The following is a 21,661-nucleotide window of genomic DNA, read 5'->3' as shown; positions in this document are numbered from 1 at the left end:
ATATTTTTTTCTAGAAATTAGTTTAAAACAAAACGTAATTTACCTCTGTTTAGTAATATTTTTGCCTTCAAACTTTTAACTAAAATATTTTAAAATGTACTTTTATATTTTAATGCTTGTAAAGCAGAAATGAAAAAAAATTCTAACGATGTCTTAAAAAGTTGAATGATATTTTCAAACATATAAATTGTGTATGCTTAGTTTCTAACCATTTATTTGTATTTTTAATTCTATATCGATCTACAATTCAAAATTATTTCTATGTATGAGTATTGATGTATTTCTCTTCCAACATAACAGCCCAAATCGAATTCATTTATGTTCACGGAAAACATGCATTTCCTATACAGATAACCACGGATTTGTTTCATTTTAAATATGCTGTCTCAATTTATTTTCTTCTATATTATGCGTTCTGTCGATCATTGGATTAAGCATGAAATTTATCGAATACGTTACGCAGAAACGTAGCATTTTGGGAAAGCAGACGTTAAGGTCAATATCGTTTTAAGTGAAAAACAACATTGAACTCATCAACAAGAATGTGTCCATAGTATATGGATGCCCATCCGCAATATCATTTTCTATGTTCAATGGACTGTGAAAATGAAGTTAAATCTCTAATTTGGCATTAAAATAAGACAGATCATGTCATAGTTAACATGTGTACTATGTTTCAAGTTGACTGAACTTCAACTTCATCAAAACTACCTCGACCAAAACATTTAACCTGAAGCGAGACAGACGGACTGACGAACGGACAAAGAAACGAACGAACGAAAGGACGGAAGGACAGACCAGAAAACATATTGCCCATAAATGGGGCATAACTATATTTTGTATGTTCCTTGGTCATAGTCATGTCAATTTATCGACGTTGACCATATAAACCTTAGATGGTAACCATTATTTAAAAGTAAAACACCCATTGACAGGGAAAGTATCATTCGTCTCAACTCGGCCCATTCCTTACCCTCATCTACCATTCGTCTCAACTCGGCCGATTCCGTACCCTTATCTAAAAATAGAAGGAGTGTAGCGGATTCTACCGAAAATTGCCGAATGGGAAAGTATTACAAACAAAATTTGAATTCAATTTGCAAATATGAAAAGTTGTATTATAATATGGTATTGAAATATATATATATCAAACTTACGATTAACAACTACAATAAAGATAAACATTAATTAGAATAACATAAACAGTACTAACTGCACCCGATGCGCAAATCGACAATGAATGTCTCTTCAAGGATGGTCGATGCAAAAATATTTGAAAATCAAAACCTTATTAAAATATTGAAGTTAAACAAAAATATATATAATTCTACTAATGTCAACAAAACAGTACTTCTAATTATAAAATTGTTGATTGTTTCTAATTACTTAAAATGGTAAGGGGTAATATTGTATGTATATATATATATAATTTAGAAGATGTGGTGTGAGTGTCAATGAGACAACTCTCCATCCAAGTCACAATTTGTAAAAGTAAACCATCACATGTATTTTTTTCAAAAGCAAAACAGCTATTAGATAACACTACAAGAAATACAATGATACAAGCATATGTACACCAAAATCATGAAAATGAAGTGAAGGTTCTACATAATTATAAATCAATACATTTCATTAAACAAAACAATTTATATCATGGTTGCCAAATTTCACTTTCGTTTATTATATGAACCGAGATCGAAACAACATAGTTTTTTGTATAGTGAAACCTGTTTAAACCGAACCTCTTCGGGACTTAATATTTTGTTCGGTTTTGGCCGATGTACGGTTTTATCAGGTTCACAACGCACATAATTTGATATGACGGTGCTTACGAACACATTTGTTTTATATAGGTTTTCGTTTTATTCAGGATTTGGTTGAGTCAGATTTCACTGTATTTGTTTGAATATTTATTCATTCTAATACTTTTGCTTGTCATGACAATCCATTCTCAAACCAAAAATAAAAAAATAAACATTGTTGAAGGCCGTAAAGTGATCTACAGTTGTTTACTTCGACGTCATTTGGTCTCTGTTGGAGAGTTGTCTCATTGACAATCATATCACGTGTTCTAATTTGCATACAGGTTCCTGCACGACATACCTGATTGACATTTAGAACCAGTGTATCCTGCATTACATTTACACGTGAAACCAGTATGGCTGCTTCTGCATGTCCCTTGTCCATTACACGGATTCGGTGAACAATCTATATTTTAACATTAAAAGCATGTTTTAAATTAGAAATATAATAGTTGAATTAAATCGGATTATAACTATCACAAAATTAAAACAGCAAAAGCAATAAAAAAAAATTTTTTTTTGAATGAACGGAAGAATTGTTTAAAGTCAAATTGCAAACACCTTATATCATCCTTGCAATAACAAACTCATCTGTCTCAAATATTGAAAATCTAAAAGAGACTATTTCTTTATAAATCATATCAATTCTAAGAGACTTTTTTTCTGAATATTATAAAAATTGGTCCCTTTTTCAGATTCTTGAATATACCATTGAAAGAAATATGATATTCAAATATTCTTTTTTGACCAGTAATAACTGGAAGAAAATTAAATCAATTATCATTTTGGAAGCGTTTGAAAAAATAGAAATAAAGCAAAATATTAGGTCCCGTACTTCAGGGAAAAACATACCATTTCACACAAGGCTGATGTGAAAATATATAAAGCAAAAGAAACAATTACCAAAGACTTCTGAAACGTTGTAGTTAATTATATATTACTTACAATCTATAGCTGAAAAATAAAATATTTATAATTACGAGAAGTCGTTGAACCATTAGATCAAAGGGACCAGTTTAGCTCATCTTGCACAAAATTGGTCGAATTGGAGAACGAGTAATGGTTTCAATTTATTTATTATCTAAAATATAACTTGTAAACAGGACGATCTTTTTTATACCTCAGATTAAATAATATTTATTCGGTAAAAACCGTCTTAACTGCCAATGCATCTTCGCATTTTTCACTCAAACTCTAAATAGTTTTATTGATGACATACTAAACATATATTCTGTTAGCAAAGGTTCCATATGTAACAATTACACATTTAGATAATCGCATAAACTGAAGAAAAACACACAGAAATCAACAACGCCCAACAAAAGAGGGACAGTATAATTTTACATCACAGCTTAAAACCACATCTTAAAGGAAAAGTTTTTTTCGGTACATTCTGAATTGATATGTTATTTATACCAACCTCGTTTATCTTAATTTTCAACACTGAACAATTATTGTAAAATTTACTGGATAATCCATTCTACGTTCAGTAACACAAAAAAAATGTTCGCTTATTTGAGAAAATAGATATTAAGCAAGGAAAGACTTGATGTTTCACCTGCGTATTGACAATAAATACCTGTATCACACTGTGTTCCGGTGTAGCCTCTGTGACATTTACAAGAGAACCCGGATGTACTACTCTTACAGCTTCCATGTTTACAAGGACTGCGTTTACAATCTGTAAAACAAGATTGGAAGTAACTTAAAATATTCTAATTACCAACATGACGGAGGCTACTAGTTGAGTTGAGCTTAAACTGGCTTCTCCTCTGCATCTGGATTAATCATAGATTTGTTTTACCAAAATGACGTGGATACTTGCAGAGTTGAAGCTGCCTACTTCTTTAATGTACTTAGGTAAATATGAAACATAAAAGTGCAGCTTTTATCACGTTCTATTGTGATTGAAATATTTAGCTTCTCAATGATCTTAATTAGTGTTTGTCAAACATTTTCCGATAAAGTATGTGGTTAAAGTTTTATTTTATTTTTTTAATTTTCTATTTTTGTCAAAAAGTAAAAGTAAATATCTTGTAAAAAAAATTATAAAAATTAAACGAAACAAATGAATTTTAGTCAAAGTACTTGGTACCATCTTTATAATCGAAAGCTGTATTTGCGTTCTCTATCTTTTGTTTCATGTGTGTTTTGTTCACCATTGTCTTTTTGAGCCTTTGGTATGTACTATTCCCGGTTTTTGGAGTTTTCAATGATTGAATGTATTGCGCACTTAACATGTTTATGAATTTTTTAAAATGCAAAATTTGTTTGAATAAAAACCTCGTTTATCATTATTATATGTCAGCTGTGTGACTGCGTGTATGCTTTTCAAAGCTAATAGACTATACTAGCATGTTTGATACTTATTACTTAATACGATTTAACTCACCTTTTCTTCAATAGTATATTACACTTGAAATGTTTCTCATAAAAAGTTCAACAAATTCTCATGTACATTAAAATCAGAATAATCAAGATATCATTAACTGAGGAAATAGAATGCTAGTTTACTTATAGAAAAAAACAAAGCTGTAAATATTGTGTAACAAACTAAAAAGCTACCGATTGTCAATAATTTGTATAACACAGTTGAGGCTTATGGTTTCAAAATGCTAAAATAAGAAATAAATAAAAGAATGTTTAAATTTAACTTACAGTTAATCTCTGAAAGATAAAACAAAAATACATTGACAAATTTAAAATATGTTGTCTCAACAGCTAAAAAAACACTGGTTCTGAATGTAGTGTAAACATTATATATTAACATAAACCGTATTCCTTGTAACAAAAACGTCACAAATTAATAGTTACAATATCATGAATATGCTGACTGGTGTTAACGTTCGTATTAACGGAAGCAGTGTTTAGGATGTATTGTTAATAGAACTTTACACATTAATGGAAACAACTTTCTCGGAATGAAGGGTAACTAAACGTTCGTTTTAACGAGAACATTTATATTAAGGTAGTTTAAACAGTACATTTTACCGGTAGCTGTGTTAGCGTAACATGTAAAGTTTGCGCCAAGTTCGAATGGAAGCCGAATTCTGACCAGAGTTCCATATAAACGGTTAACATCTCAAGTACTACTCCAATTCAAAGGTTCCTCGTGTTTAAATGGCGGCAGTCTATATCCAATCATAACAGGTGTTACATAAGACATTGCCAATCTTATCTTACTTTAACGTTCCATTCGAACTTGGCAAGAATGATACCTTAATAAGTAAGTGTTATGTCGTCATATTAAAATGACCAGTCCAATAATAATTGTAAACCAAATTATTAATATACAATATAAACTTTTTGTATCATTCCAAGCTTATAAACAAGGGAGAGACAAGGATTATCGACCACCTTTACAGTTTCAAGGCGTGCTGATTCCAAAAAAAAATATATTTTTTTCTGACTTCACCTGATATTGTTAATATATATGTCGTGTACAAGTTGCGATTTTGTACAGGTTATAACATGTACAAAAATATTGTACATGTTATAACTTGTATAATGCAAAAATACAAGTTATAACATGTACAAAAGTACCTCATACATGTTATAACCTGTACAAAATATTGCTTAAAAATGGTTTTAACTTGTACAAAATTTAAAATAAAGTAAAATATACATTTAAATTCACCAATGCATAAAGAACAACAATAAATAGACCAGAACGTGTCTTTTTCTGTAGAGGACAATGATCACAAAGTTTCAGAAATATATGTTTCATGACTTATGTTGGCAAAATGTGTTTTCATGTAATTGTATGTTTTATGCAGTCCATCATGGATTAAATAAGTGTGAAACTATTTACTAAAAGCTTGCATTCCTCAATGACAATTACATTAGATACTAGCAACTAAATTCTTCCAAAAAATTTAAGAACGATTCCTAATAATTTTGGGAAATACTCCTCCCTCTCGATTTTATAGCGTGCAAAGACTAAAACAATGTCTTATATGCTTACTCTGTAAAAGTAAGAGAGAGCTGAAATAGTTTTCATTGGACCACGCTTCATTATCAATATCTTTGGATCTACTCTTCAACATTTTTGGCCTACAACATGACTTATGTAAATTTATAACTCAATCTTTGTTTATAAACTATAAGATCATTGCATGAGGCGAATGTCATTTTGATATGTTTTAAATATATATCCTCTACATTTAAAGCATGTATTTGTGGCCTTTGGATGTTGTCTGCTCCACGGGCAGGTTGTTTTTTTAGACACATACCCCATTACAATTCTCAATTTTATTTGTAAACACATCTATCCTGACTATCCTCTTATGTCTTTTAGTGTCAACTAGAATAAAAGTATTTTACTATGGCCTTCAAAGTGGACACTCACAATTATAATTCATCAAATAAAGATATGTCCATAGATAGTCATAAGAGATCATAAGACATGTCCTAAGATATATCTTATGAGAGGTCTTAGGATTGCTTCGTAATACCGACCCCTGGACATTAACTGGGACAACATCCCTAATGCGCCTCGAAATGAGGAACTCAAAAGTCATGTGTAAAGAAAAAATCTCTGTGTAGTGATATTGGATATGTTTCTAATTTTTACAAATGACTGAACTTAACCATTTGTGGTGATTAGGAAAGTAGAGGAACATAGAATATTGTGTAAAAACTATGGAGCTATAAAATATGTTCAAAGTATTAAATTTTCAAAGAACTTATTGTGTTAAAAAGTGGATATTTTACCACAAGGAGCCACATCACAAAAGGATGTTCGGGGTATGCTAATTTACGGAAAAAGTAATCTCACTTTGTACCCCGAAAATTTAACCACATTTGTGAAAATGTCACAGCTAACTAACGAGCTATCCAAGTTTACGATATGGACTGAGCTACAGGAAAAAAACGTTACCATTAACGCCTATGTAAAAACAATTAAAGATATTGACCCAACTGTAGCAAAAAGGGACAAACACACTAACATGAAGGAATAATAAAAAAGTTATGAAAATGTTATTGAGGTCAATATCATCTGTTGCGATAATAGAAAAATATCCTTATTTTTTGATTTTGTACAAGTTAAAACCATTTTTAAGCAATATTTTGTACAGGTTATAACATGTATGGGGTACTTTTGTACATGTTATAACTTGTATTTTTGCATTATACAAGTTATAACATGTACAATATTTTTGTACATGTTATAACCTGTACAAAATCGCAACTTGTACACGACATATATAGTAACCCGAATTTTATATACAACAGCTTCAATTTGATACAACTATGTTTATGAAAATGGTTAATACAAAAAAAATTGTTTCCATCATTAGATTGTGAAGAGAAGTATTGTGATATGAAATATACAGTGCACTAAATATCAGTTTGTTATTATATTTAGTAAATGAAGACAACAGAAAGTGTTCCATCAGCAGAATATTTTACATTACCATTCTATTCATTATGATTTAAGAATTGAATGCTTCTTTTTGTAACTTTATTTCGGTGTAAAAGGGTTGACCGAAGTACATTTTGTATGAAGCGCGGAAGCATTCAATACTTATAATTACATTTTTAGCTAGAATCATGAAAACACGATTTTATCAAGTTTTTATTTTTTTCACATGTACACTTTATTGCGGGACCACGTGTCATCATGAATGATAAATTTTATTGTGTTATGTAATTGCTTAAGGATTAACGCGAAATAAGCAGTTAGCCAATCAGAATAACGTATTATACTGAAACATACATCTTATGTTATTATATAATGGTACAATAACATAATCTTGATATAAATACGATTTACCATATTGGCATAGGTGTCCTTCATAACCTTTGTGACATGTACATCCAAACCATAAAAAGAAGTTGTGACAAACCCCATGTTTACACGGATTGTACTTGCAAACTGTGAAAAAAATAAAAAAATAAATAAAACCAGATATCCTCATTTAGTATCAATATAAAGCTGATATCTCAATATATATTAAACTGTATTTATAAATTATCGTTGGTTATCTCAACAGATTTTCTCATTTGAGTCGGTACGGCAAAAGTAAGAAAAGCAATCGAGTTGAGATAATCAAGGACCTATAACTAACATATACGTCCTTGAGATAATCAATGATAATCTGTGTATCGTTATTTTAATATGACGACGTTGAAAATCACATTGACAACGGCACGTGCACCCCAGCTTCACGTGATAATTTTTTTTCATATCACTCTACTGTGCTGAGAAAGGAAATTATCAGTCCGTAAGATGACAGGAAAATTTCGCAAAATAGCGATAAGAGTGAGTATGCTCTTTTTGTCAATGTACTAGTATATGTTTCCTCCAAACAGAAGCTTAGCTGAAAACTTTGTTATAAACAGTGCCCTCATATCTGTTCCCGTTTGAATATAGTCATGTTCTATAACCTTTATTTCATTCGAAACAAAAACTGTTATATTTGTTCCAGTGGAAATAATACTACAAGTTATGTTTTCCATTTTAAAATTATGTTATGAAGGAACTGCTGTTTCGTGAAATTTTAACACACAACATTTAGAAAAGGAAAGGACACTGATGAAGTATATTGCTGTGCCTTAATATGTGTCAATACAATTTCATTTTATCTTGTTCTTATATTTTATTTTAAGTATCTTTGGAAAAATTTCAGGACTGCTGTATTTTTTTTTTATTTTTTATTTTTTTTTTTTATTTTTTTTTTTTTTTTTGTTAGTGCTGCATCGTCGTTAGCCAATCTGACATGTATTGAATTATCATGGCCACATGTTCGTGGTTCAGTGTTATCACATGATTATTTCGATGAATTTGCGTCTTTATGTTCTAAATTTTTATCCCGTTTACTTAGAAGTCTTTTTTCTGTGTCTCTAACCATAAAATAAATAGACTGTGAGCATACAAAAATTAGTACAAGAATAAGTATTTCAAAATAACAGCTTGACATTAATTATGAAATTATTTAATAAAAAATACTTACACCTGCAAAAACGTGCTGTAAATTGTAATAATAATAACACTAATATGTCATTGAATTTCATACAAAAGTCATTTACAATACAATGGATTTTACAATCGTGTACTATAACAGAAGATTTTAATCAGTTTTAGATATTAGGGAGCAACCATTTAATTTCAAGGAGGTATATATTTTTTCTTTGAGTCAGAATACTTTTATCTCTGCTTGAACAGAATACTTTTTTCCATCTATTAGGGAATCACGTAAATTGTCCCAGTTAATGGATGAATTTAATGTGTCAATCAATGGCCACAGCCACACTGTTTTGAATTTCATTCTAAGTGCAAATTTTTCTTTTTACAATCTTGCTATGCCAAGGGAATCGTTTTCAAAATACTCCTCCAAATGGTCTAGGCTTAACCGGTATTTCATGCTTGAACCGAATGACTGGTCGCGGGACTGATAGAACCATACGAATACAAATTACAGTTCTTTATTCCTATCTAGGCAAGTTCTAAATTTACAATAAAATTGAGAATGGAAATGGGGAATGTGTCAAAGAGACAACAACCCGACCAAATAAAAAACAACAGCAGAGGGTCACCAACAGGTCTTCAATGTAGCGAGAAATTCCCGCACCCGGCGGCGTCCTTCAGCTGGTCCCTAAACAAATATATACTAGTCCAGTGATAATGAACGCCATACTAATTTCCAAATTGTACACAAGAAACAAAAATTAAAATAATACAAGACTAACAAAGGCCAGAGGCCAAATCTTTTCAAACTAGTTGAAGCTATCTGTGGCCTTGTTTAAACAATATTCCTTGCATAAAACTTTTCATAAACACATGTTTATACCATCATGAACACATCGAACAAAGCATTTTCAAATACCTTAATCTGTCTTAAAAAAATTACCTCTAAAAGTATCAAAATTTAGGAATGTCCACTTTCTAAACTTTTTCATCCCTTAGTTCATTGCTAATGACCTCTAAGGCATTGCTCTACTTGACCTTAACAAAAAGTTCTCTGAGTAACTGTTTTTCTTTGATTGGTCATAATGGTGATAAGGTGTTTTGTTTTTTGTTTTCCCTCTCTGCAATTTACTCGATATAAATATATATATATATGGTGTAATTGCCAATGAGAAAATTTGCCACCAGTGAATAAAGAAAGAGATCTTCACTGAGTTAAAGCAACACAAACGTCACCGGATTAGCCAATGTGAAACTCAAACAAGAGATTTGTTGATAAAATAATTTAGATGTACTCGATCATGCTTGAGTATGGTTGACACTTTGAACTGTACTCGATCAAGCTAGAGTATGGTCGATACTGTGTACTATACTCGATCAAGCTAGAGTATGGTCGATACTTTGTACTATACTCGATCAAGCTAAAGTATGGTCGATACTTTGTACTATATTCGATCAAGCTAGAGTATGGTCGATACTTTGAACTATATTCGATCAAGCTAACGTATGGTCGATACTGTGTACTATACTCGATCAAGCTAAAGTATGGTCGATACTGTGTACTATACTCGATCAAGCTATAGTATGGTCGATACTTTGAACTATACTCGATCAAGCTATATTATGGTCGATACTTTGAACTATACTCGATCAAGCTAGAGTATGGTCGATACTGTGTACTATACTCGATCAAGCTAAAGCATGGTCGATACTTTGTACTATATTCGATCAAGCTAGAGTATGGTCGATGCTTTGAACTATATTCGATCAAGCTAAAATATGATCGATACTGTGTACTATACTCGATCAAGCTAAAGTATGGTCGATACTGTGTACTATACTCGATCAAGCTAGAGTATGGTCGATACTGTGTACTATACTCGATCAAGCTAGAGTATAGTCGATACTGTGTACTATACTCGATCAAGCTAAAGTATGGTCGATACTTTGAACTATATTCGATCAAGCTAGAGTATGGTCGATACTTTGAACTAAATTCGGTCAAGCAAGAGTATGGTCGATACTTTGAACTATACTCGATCAAGCTAGCTAGAATCTGATCAATACTAATTGTACTCGACAAAAGCTATTGTCTCGATCGTTCCTGAATTGAATTTGAGAACGTTTGATTGTACTCTTGTTGAAAATACATTCGATCTGTTTAGTACGGTTCTCACACTGTTAGATATGGTATGTGCAGGATAATGTTAACTCAAATAAAGACGAAATATAGAAACCGAAAAAAAATCAAAATCATAAACCCGAAATGACCATAGAAAACTTGACATGCTTAATACATTTCACCCACAATTGTTCATACCAATGTAAATATGGTTAAATAATAAATATCAACTTGTTTGCAAAAGTATCATAATAAATTAATTAAGATTTACTTACATGACCTCTCTACCTGGTCTGTAAAAAAATTGACACATTGTATAATTCCATCAAAATTATTTGATATAACACATAATAATATGAAGCGTGAGATATTGACTACGTACTGTTGTAAAGTGCGTTACAATTTGAAATACAGTCTATTTTGTTTATGCCTCCATGATTATATAGTCAGTAGTACTTTAATATATGCTAACCAGATAATTTAGGAATCTGATACCGTCATTGTGTCTGCTTTGTTTAATTCTTTATGTCGGTTTTCTCTGCAGTAGTCTTTATTTTGTGCCCATTTTTCTCTTTTTTTTCTATTTAAGGTGGTACCTAACACTACAGGGAGATAACTCTGTAAAATCATCTAATTGTTTTAATGACATTGTGTTGTTAAGGGAATATTAAGCTTCTCAATGATCAAAATTAGTGTTTGTCAAACTGCTATATAACCAGTGTAATTTTTCTGATAAAACGCTTGGTTCAAATTTTTTAAATTTTTTATATTTTTGTAAAATGGTCAAAGTAAATACTTTGTCAAAATTTTATTAAAATTAAACGAGCCAAATTAATTTTAGTGAAAGTGTTGGGTACCACCTTAATCATTCAATGTTTCTCTATTCTTTATTTCTTTTTCTTTTGTGGTCCACAGTGGTCCACATTTCTGTAAACCCCTACCAGACCCTCTTTTACAGGTTAGTTGTACTTAAATATAATTCGTGGACTTATCTAACTACTATGTGCTATTGTAATATTGCATGTATGTTGTATTTTCTCTTGTTGCAGTGTAACCTATTAGAGTGTTCATTAAAACTTGTGGCTCCAACATGGTCAAATCATATCTGTGACCTCAGGAGCTTACGCAGTCTACCTTGCGACCCGCCGTCTCATTTTGAAAGAACGTGTGAACTATACAAATGTTCAAAACTTTGTTATTCAAATGTTTTATTTGCTCAGAAGATACTTGGTGTATCTTCAAAGGTGGCTTTGTAACCTCAGACTAAAATCCTGTGCTAAAGTCTTTGTAAGTATAAATAAATGCAAAATATCACCCTATTTGGACTGCAATTTTAAGTCTAAGATAAAAAGGGTTCAAGGTTATGAAGGGAAATAACATTTTTCTTTATCCTTAATTTATTTTGTCAATTTTTAGTTTTTTACTTATAGATATAAGCAGCCCACATTTCTTTACTCTTCATTTTATTAGTCTATCATTCTGCGGTTTTGATACAATGTTCTCTGAACCAGTCCCTAATAATAAAAGTATCATGACCATTCTTTATTATCTACATAATAAGAAACTATACAAAGGGAAGTAAAAAAATATCTTTTATATCATTAAATTATCTCCCCTTTTAACAATGTGTCTCTCTCACATATCGTATGCACGCACTGACTGTTAAGTATTTTATTATGCTGTGTAACTTTTTTGTCTTTAAAAAAATGGAAATCAGTATGAATTTTCCATTCCGCAAGGGTCCATTATTGCTTAAAAGCATTTTGATTTCTATTTCTTTATATACATACCTGAACTAGTTTCAGCTTCAATAAAACCATGAAGTGCACAAATAATTAATAGTACGTAAGGAAGCATGTCTGTTCTTAATCTGAAAAAAAATATGTATGTGCTGTTTACAATCTCTGAATTCATATATGAATGCTCTGGTTGCCGGTAAATTTTCTTGAATCATAGCTAGTAATTCTTATTGCTTACGTACTAAGCTAACATTTCATTTTTAGGGAAGAGGGGAGAGGGAGGTGAGGTATGATTGCCAATTACACAATTATCCATCAATGTTATGTTTGAAATCCGACACAATCCTATCTAGAAAAATTTTAAATACATATATGGAGCTGTCATAATATAAAAAATGAATGAAATTTAGGTTAAATTTATCCTACCTCTTCGTATATACCGGGATTGTCTTGAAAGGAGGTTCTACCACATAGTTATCTCAGATCGTTGACCAAGGCACTCGTTATCTTGTTTATCACACTTGCTCTTAATGAACCAAAAGGACAGGTCAGAAATAATGACCACATATACACCGTGGAACCAATTCTTGACCATTAGAATTACGTAATGGAACTGCTTTCCTTTTATACGTTCATTTAGTACAGATCTGTACACAGTAGTATGAGGGTTTGTGGAAGAACATGTTTTGATTTTTGTCTTGTTTTCTATATTTTTTCCTCATTACCCACAAGGACAGACAGTCATGTAAAAACTAATGACCACATATATACATCGCGGAACAAATTCTTGTCAGTAGAATGACGTAATTAGAACTTCTTTCCTTTCCTACGTTCGGTAAGTTTTAAGAAGTATAAGGAGGACTAGTTTTAAATTTTAACTTGTCTGCTATATTTGTCCTCGTGAACCTCAAGAAGAACAGGTCAGAAACAATTAACCACATATACATAGTGGGAAAAATTCCCGACATTTAGAATTACGTAATGCAACTGCTTTCCTTCTATTATACGTTCATTTAGTGCAGCTCTGTATACAGTAGCAATGAAAGGTCTGTTGATTCGAAGAACTTGTTTTGAGCTTTGTCTTGTCTTCTATATTTTTTCCTCGTGAACCACAAGAGATTAAACTTTTAAAATGGACAGGAACAACCCTTTCCTCCCTTTAATTTTTCTTCTATATGTTATCTTGGTGAAAGTTCTAAAACCATCTTTTTATTTTTGGATTCACGTCTGTCAGTTTTTTCAGCTGGAGGTCAGGGGTTTCCTCGGAGTACTCCGGCTTACAAGGTTCATAGCGAGATTCTTAAATCATATTTTCAAATGCATGTAGCATACTGAATACACAGTGTTTTTATATTAAAAAAATCTGGCTTGATTTGTACCTGTGTCCGTCTTCAATGATGCAGATTCAGAATGTTAGAAGGGAGACCCATCTACTTCTACTAGGCGGATCCGGCCATTACAAAATGAGGGTTTCAACCAAGGACAAAGGGGGATGCTTCCAATAATATGTCCGCATTCAAAATCATCGACTGTCAATAAAAGAGGTTTCAAACCCCGGGACCCGCCCCCCCCCCCTTGTTAATGATCCGCCCCTGGGTCTTAAGGCCGGCCGTTAAATGCCAAAGTTTGAGTTAGACTTGTAAAAATTCTTTGTATTTATTATATTATAAAGCTCCATAAGCATTGGGCATCCTCCTTCCGTCTCCACCACCCATAAATTAGTCAATCTGACAAACAAGTCGCGTCTGCAGGCGCGAATCCAGCCATTTAAAAAAAAGGGGAGGGGTTCCCAACCCAGAGTAAAGGGGGGGTTCCAACTATATGCTCCCATTCAAATGCATTGATCGGCCAAAAAAAAGAGGGGTTCCAACCCCCGGACCCCCCCCCCCCCCCCCCCCCCCCCCCCCCTTTCTCATCTCTCTGTATATCGTGAAGAACTTTACATTTTATGTATTTTGTATTTTGTTTATTTGTGTATGAATTTGGTAACAAACTGGTTGTTTGGATTTTTACTGATAAAATATCTTATCTGTATCTATATGTCATAATTTGTGTTTAATAAGTATCCGTAATGAAATGCAATGAAAAAGTATGTTTGAGTGACGTCCCTTTAAAATTCACTGATAATACAATTTAATTTGTTTTAAAGCACAATGTGTTAAATCTTATATTACATATAATAACACTCATAGAATAAAATATTTTACTTAATTACAAAATTGTTTATTGATATAATTGAATATTTAGGAGAAAAGTTGTCATTTGAATTTCAGTTACAAACCTTAGATTCATTATCTTGTCAGTGACCTCTTATATAGAATTTTATATAACACTAATAAAAAGGGCCTTTACCATGTGTGGTACTCAGAATCTAACGATTTTGGGCGGAATCACTATCAGGAGATTTCGGAGGCATAATTTCTTTACTTGGTGGCAGTTGGTACTCATTAGGTCCGGCGCCCCATCACATGAAACATAATATCAGAAAAAAGTAAAATCACAAAAATACTGAACTTAGAGGAAGATCAATTGGGAAAGTCCATAATCACATGGCAAAATCAAATAACAAAACGCATCAAAAACGAATGGACAAAAACTGTCATATTCCTGACTTGGTACAGGCATTTTCAAATGTAGAAAATGGTGGATTAAACCTGGTTCTATAGCGCTAACCCTCTCACTTTAATGACAGTCTCATCAATTTCCGATATTTTTACATTGATGCGTTAACCCACTATAAACAATACCTTATTTTAGTATATTTTCGGTCATTCCGGGACAGATAGCCGGCGCAAATTATGATTTCTAGTGACTGGGTATAACATAAGCAATCGTTCGGACAATGAACACAAAGAGATGACTAAAATCATGAGTGGGCAGGTGGAAATAAAGTTAGAAACCTTCTTCAATTCATAATTTCCTTTAAGATATTTAATTGTTATGCAAACCCTGACAAATAAACTAATACAGTGATTCGTCTTTCGAAAGAAGGTGTAGTTATTTTTTACTCAAAGGGTTCATAATCATCCCTAAACTGAATATCTATTCACTCAGTGAAAAGTTTGGCAAAATGATCGAAGATTTTGAAACCTGGTCCGATAAAATGTATTTAAATAAACTTGTATACACACGCCGCTACAATATACAGGAGAATATTTGTATCAAATGATTAAAATAAAGTACTCGAGTGAAATTTCAAACGAAATGACATTTAATGAATGATACTATCACCAACGGTCAGCAAATACATATTATATTAAACATAATGCCAAGTAAGAAGATTTTTGTAAACTCGAGTTATCTATCTTTATCTGTAAAATTGAAAATGGAAATGGGGAATTATTATGTGTCAAAGAGACAACAACCCGACCATAGAGCAGAATGCTTTTCCTCCAGAACGATGTTACAAGATGATTTCAATAAAAAATTAATATATAATTTTTAAAATAATTGGCCTGGTTATGCGTCTTTTATAAGTCTTTCCCTATATGATTCTTGGTCGTAATCAAAGACTGCCATTCCAAACCTGAGGGAAAAGGAGCACTTCTTACATTTTCAGTCTTAGTGCCGGATTACCAACTTCATGCATGTATAGGTGCAAAAAAGTTTTTAAAAAATGCTTTTAAAAACTTAAGACTGTAAGTGTTTAAAGCATGCACGATTAATCAGCTTTTGATTTCTAAGTAAATAAATTTGCAAACTATATTTATTAATATTTGATAATCTGATTAACTTATTCAGTTATGCACAATGTGAACGGTATAAACTAATATAAAATATAAAAATATAATTAAATTTTAATTGAATTTAATGTTCCTAGAGAATCGAAGCTATTGTGGACTTTTCTCACTTTACTTGAACTATTCATCATAAATTAAAAAGAGAATGAAGAAGAAAATAATATAACTATCACATAATTGTCGACTTCAAAAACATATTACAAGTGCAAATGCAAATGTAAAGTAAATAAAATCTATATCATTTATTGACATACAACCCTTCATTATTTTACTACGTTTTCCATTTGATCTCCTTCGTTTTAAGTTATTTTACTTTTTTTCATATATCTTGAAATTCCCGTTGTTTTAATCTGGGACCGATATATGCATCAGTCTTACAATGTAGATGTTTTAGGGGGGGGTGTCCAGATTTTACACCAAGGTGATGGAACCTTTTTGTTCGTAGAAGTGCAATCATGATTCGCTTAAAATGAAAATCAGTTTCCTTTAGGTTTCATCTTCTTCACGGCCGACACTCGGCTAACCGAGAGATTAGTCGGTTAATCTATATTGAGTATGCGGCTATATCGGCGGTTGGTCTGTTAATCGGGTTGGCTAAAGTCTGTTAATTAGGTGTTATCGAGAAAATCATTGAAAGTTCAGCATGTTTCATTGTATAACTTTCTAAATATATTTTCATCATAAAAAGTATTCATGTCTATCAAAACAATTCAATGTACTGAATTCAGTGGTGTAATTATTATTTTTCTAGCTTCGATGTACGATCTATAAAATGAAAAGGCGGGTTACTCATCAATAAATTTATACACATTTTACACATATAAAATGTACACAAAATGACACATTGGTTAAATTTACTTGCATTCCATATTTTGAACATCGAAAAAAGAAAGGCATTATGTTTGTTAACCATATTGATATCATTGTGTGGAAAATCTACACGAAAATCTGTATTTTGGTGACATAAATCAATCTGTATTTAAAACCTGGTCTGTTAATGGGCAGATGTATAAAACCCGGTCTGTTAATTGGTCTGTTAAGAGTTATGAATGGCAATAAAAGTATAATTTTATTGCTATATGGGTTGTTATCGGATCAAATTAGTAGCCTAGGCTCAAGAGCGGCTAAAATATACGAAAACAACACATGAGCAATGAAACATAACAACACATGAAATTGAAAATTGATAAAAATGGTTTCAAAAAGTGTAATATTAAAGTAATATTAATTTCATCCAATAATGATCGCATATATCATGTTGATTCTGTTTAATTGTCATGAATGACCCAAATTTGTCATCTACATTGATAACCAGTATATAAATCAGAGATAAACGTCGTAATGTAACTAAACATCAGTAAGTAAAATATATTGGGATGACAAAATGTGAAAAATAAAGAAAGAAAAATGAGTAAGATAAATAAAATGTAGGAAAAAATGACATATAACAATTTAAAGAATACAGAAATAAACAATACCCCCAATCCGGACCTTCATGGTATACACGAGAATCTGGATGGAAACGCAGAATATAGAATAATATATAAGGACAGTAGAGAGTGATACATTGCTAAAAACGAGAGAAAAATAATACTTGTTTAAGAATACACATATGAAACACCGATGGCTGTTGAAACAGTCACGGATTGCGATGTACTTATATTGGTGACAAATTCTAGAAGTTTACATGTTGACAACTATGGTGGCAGGTTAATGCCATTTTGCGTTTTAGCGCATTAGCGTTTTTCGCCTTATATATTCTATATGGCGAAAACGCGAAATTGCGAAGTCGAAAACGCGAAACCGATTTCTCGTTTTCGACTTCGCGTTTTTTGCCTTTTCGACTTCGCGATTTCGCGTTTTCGCCCTATAGAATATGAAAGGCGAAAACGCGAAATGGACTTCACCGGCCACCATAGACAACTGTTGCTCTCCTCTGCACTTGTGTAGAAAGGAACTAAACGGAATAAAATGAATTGAAACTTAGAATAACCAAATGTAGCTGCATTCGCTCCTTTCCGTTTACTTCTTTAAAGTGATTTGTAAACAACATATGATTAAGTAATAGAAGAAAAGAACCAATTGGATGATGCTGACGAATTAGGGTTTAACGTCCAGTGACAAATATCATGTTCATATGTGAACGAGAACACGTTATATGTACCCTGTGTTGTATTAGAAAGACACTTTCGGTCGGAATTGAGAACGTGCTACTTCGAACAGACACAAAAATTAAGGCTGATTGAAAACGTTAATAAAAAATTCATGCATATTCCAGAGGGCTCACTACGTTTGCGCGCATTTGGGGATTAAAATATTTTACGTTTGCGCGCAGCTTTTGATTACATTTGCGCGCATTTATTTTACAGGTAATCTCAGGTAAAAATATAAATAAAAATTATATTAAGTTATAAATAACTATATTTTTTTTTGTATATTCATATTAATCAATTATTAATTTTAAAAATACATGTAGTTTGTTTATCAGTCAGATTATATACTGTTCATATTGAATTCTAAAAGCAAGTAAAAACTCCGTTATAGCTTAAGGTCAAGTTACAATATATGAATGGGCTATGTCACGGATTTTCTTAAAATTTTGCATACACCTTTGACTTATTGAATTGTGTCTGAAAATCGAAAACAAAATCTGCGGTTTTATCTCTTTTTCCCCTGCCTTATGAGACTTATACTAATGCGCGCAAACGTAATGAACCGATTCCAGAGGCCAATCCATATCACGCTATATTGAAGTGACACACCCTTCAATAAAATGCAAAGAAAGTCTAAATACAAATGCTCTTTCTAGGATACTGTGGCACCGTATTGTCATTTTTGTTTACTCAGGAACATCTCATTCTTAAATATTTCAAGGGGAAAATATAAAGGTAGCAAAAATATTGTCGTGGCTAAATAACTCTTAACTGACACAATTTCAATTGTCCAACCCATTAACAGACTTTATTCACATAATTTTCACTAAAACGTGGTATTATTCACGTTATTTTACAAATTATGAAATATTCACTAATGTCAATTTATTTTTTAGAACCACAGTACCATTTTTTGTCCTTTAAATGATATCTAAATTTGTTTGTTTCGCCTTTTATTAAAAAAAATTGCTATGCATATAAGCATAAATACTACATACTTGCGCGACGCCTTTTAGTTTTACTGAAAACTGCGCAGACAAAGAAATGTTTTTACAAATGCAAAATGTTCTATGATAGATATCATTTTGTCTGACACTTTTCTTTTTTTGATTTGGTTCTTATAACATGCCAAAAATCTGTATATTTAATCGAGTTTAATATTAAATTAAGCGTTTTACTCTTAACAGACGTATAACCAACCCGATTAACAGACCAATCGCCCATATAGCCGCATACTCAATATAGATTAACCGACCAATCTCTCGGTTAGCCGAGTGTCAGCCGTGTTCTTTTCGATTTTAAATCTATAGATGGAGCTTACTAGTCTTGAAGTTCTATGTGTAATTGATGAATAAATGTGTCACTGAAATTTCCTGGAATTTTGAGGATCAAAACTTATCCTTCGTGAACCTTCTTATTTAACGAAGTCAGAATTATTTAATCTTCACCTTTCAAAGGATTAAAAATAAATGACATCACTTTAAATTTTACCATAAGATGAAACAAAGAAGAAAAACGTATGTTCTATTTCAATAATTGCGTAAGAGCATTTATTGATTCCTTAAAATCAAAGCCATGTTAGGGGAAATACCAAAGGAAGCGGTGCATTTACTCATTAGAGTAAGAAGAAAACATAATTAGTGAAGGAAGTCCGTTTTCCTGAAAAACATTTAGTTTGAATTTATAAAAAGGTTTTTGGCAAATGAAGCGTTTCTGTTCATGCACTTAAGCAACACTTTACAATTTATAAAATATTTATTTGAAAAAAGCTTTTACGAAGCTAAATGAATAAATCTCATTTAAGGAAAAATTCTCTTATTATCGCTTCGTTTTCAGTTGTTTCAAATTTTACAGCATTTAATTTGAAGGTCCCGCCGGAAAACTCTTACTGAAAATAAACATCTACATTTTGTTGCATTTAAACATGTATTTACATAAAGATTTCTTTCGGTTTAATCAAGTACACTATTCACAAGAATGGCATTCTTTCAAAAAATTATAATCGAAGTGTAACAGGTTCTATTTTGAATAAACATTCTATCTTGATTTTAAATTTTATAATTGTGAATTAAGTTGTATTCAGACGAATATCGATCGTTTTAGCATTAAAAAAAGCATTTAATAAATTAAAAAAATATATATTTGAGAGATAAGAACACAATTTCTACATGTGTAGTTGTATTGTAAAAAATCAGAAAAAAGTATTTCAACTAGTAATAGACATTTGCGGAAACTCGGTCTATACCTAGGATTACACTTTAGACTTACAATTACAGGTGACAAAAACAAGGGGTCATCTCAAAATACAAAAACAAACCAAAAATACAGATACAAAATACAAAAAGTTGTCTTCTATATATAACATTAAAAAAAAGATGTAAGCAACACCTGGGACTATTATACTAGTATTATGTCCCAGGCAACACGTTAAAATTTCATGTGTCTGAAGTGCCGCTTTTCTGGATTTCCCATCAGGACCGCTATAAACAGAAGATTTGAAGACAAGGATTTATAAGGACAGAAGGTGTAAATAGATGTATGATACATATTAAAAGCAGAAGCAATCGTGTTTCCCTGCAAAACAGGGTACTTTTAATGCAATGGTTAGTATACGAAAACCAGCATAAAAAAGTCACTGAGAGGATACTCTACAAACTGTTTCATTTGAAATAGTAATGTTGGTGTCGTTTTTGTTATGCACGATTACAACTTTGAATCCGCAACTGTTGCCTTGTCGAAATATATTGTGATTTTGTTTTCTTCTCGCCTGCTACCCTATTGCATTTTTTATTCCTAACAATCAATTGAAAAGATTTGCGTATTATCTTTGTGTTGAAATAATTATAAACAACGTCGCTTTGAGAGATCACGGGTTGTTCCGGGGGTTTAATAGGGCCATATGGTCGCACCCCACCCTTTATCTTGGGTTAGAATCCCCGTTTGAAGATGGCTAGGACCGACCCATGCGTCGTCAGTGCACTCTATTAGACAATTCCATGAATTTAGTACTAGTCTTTGAACAGGGGTTGAATCTCATGTTTCGAGCATACCAGTCCCAACCATGTTCATGGTATATAATTTTTGACCCTGCGGGAAAAAAAACGTCCATACTTTATGATTCTAAAGATCTCTATCATAATAATTGCATGAAAGAAAAACAACTTGGAACTGGTTTGTAATTTTCAGTGGCGGATC

General features: G+C 31.9%; 1 long non-coding RNA gene and 1 other non-coding gene across 2 annotated transcripts; one reads left to right on the top strand and one right to left on the bottom strand.

Moving 5' to 3' along the window:
• Positions 1 to 7,568: 7,568 nt before the first annotated feature.
• On the bottom strand, positions 7,569 to 13,085 carry LOC139501453 (uncharacterized). Its single transcript, XR_011658571.1, has 5 exons — positions 13,000 to 13,085; positions 12,625 to 12,704; positions 11,110 to 11,127; positions 8,759 to 8,773; positions 7,569 to 7,680 (listed from the first exon to the last, which is right to left on the bottom strand). It is a non-coding gene; the product is annotated as an uncharacterized lncRNA (long non-coding RNA).
• Positions 13,086 to 14,910: 1,825 nt separating this feature from the next.
• On the top strand, positions 14,911 to 15,037 carry LOC139502373 (U11 spliceosomal RNA). Its single transcript, XR_011658812.1, has one exon. It is a non-coding gene; the product is annotated as a U11 spliceosomal RNA (small nuclear RNA).
• Positions 15,038 to 21,661: the final 6,624 nt, after the last annotated feature.

This window comes from Mytilus edulis, chromosome 13 (genome assembly GCF_963676685.1).
Source record: "Mytilus edulis chromosome 13, xbMytEdul2.2, whole genome shotgun sequence".
Taxonomy (NCBI): Eukaryota; Metazoa; Mollusca; class Bivalvia; order Mytilida; family Mytilidae; genus Mytilus; species Mytilus edulis.
Note: the sequence above shows the minus strand (reverse complement) of the source record. Positions and strands in the feature narration are given on the sequence as shown.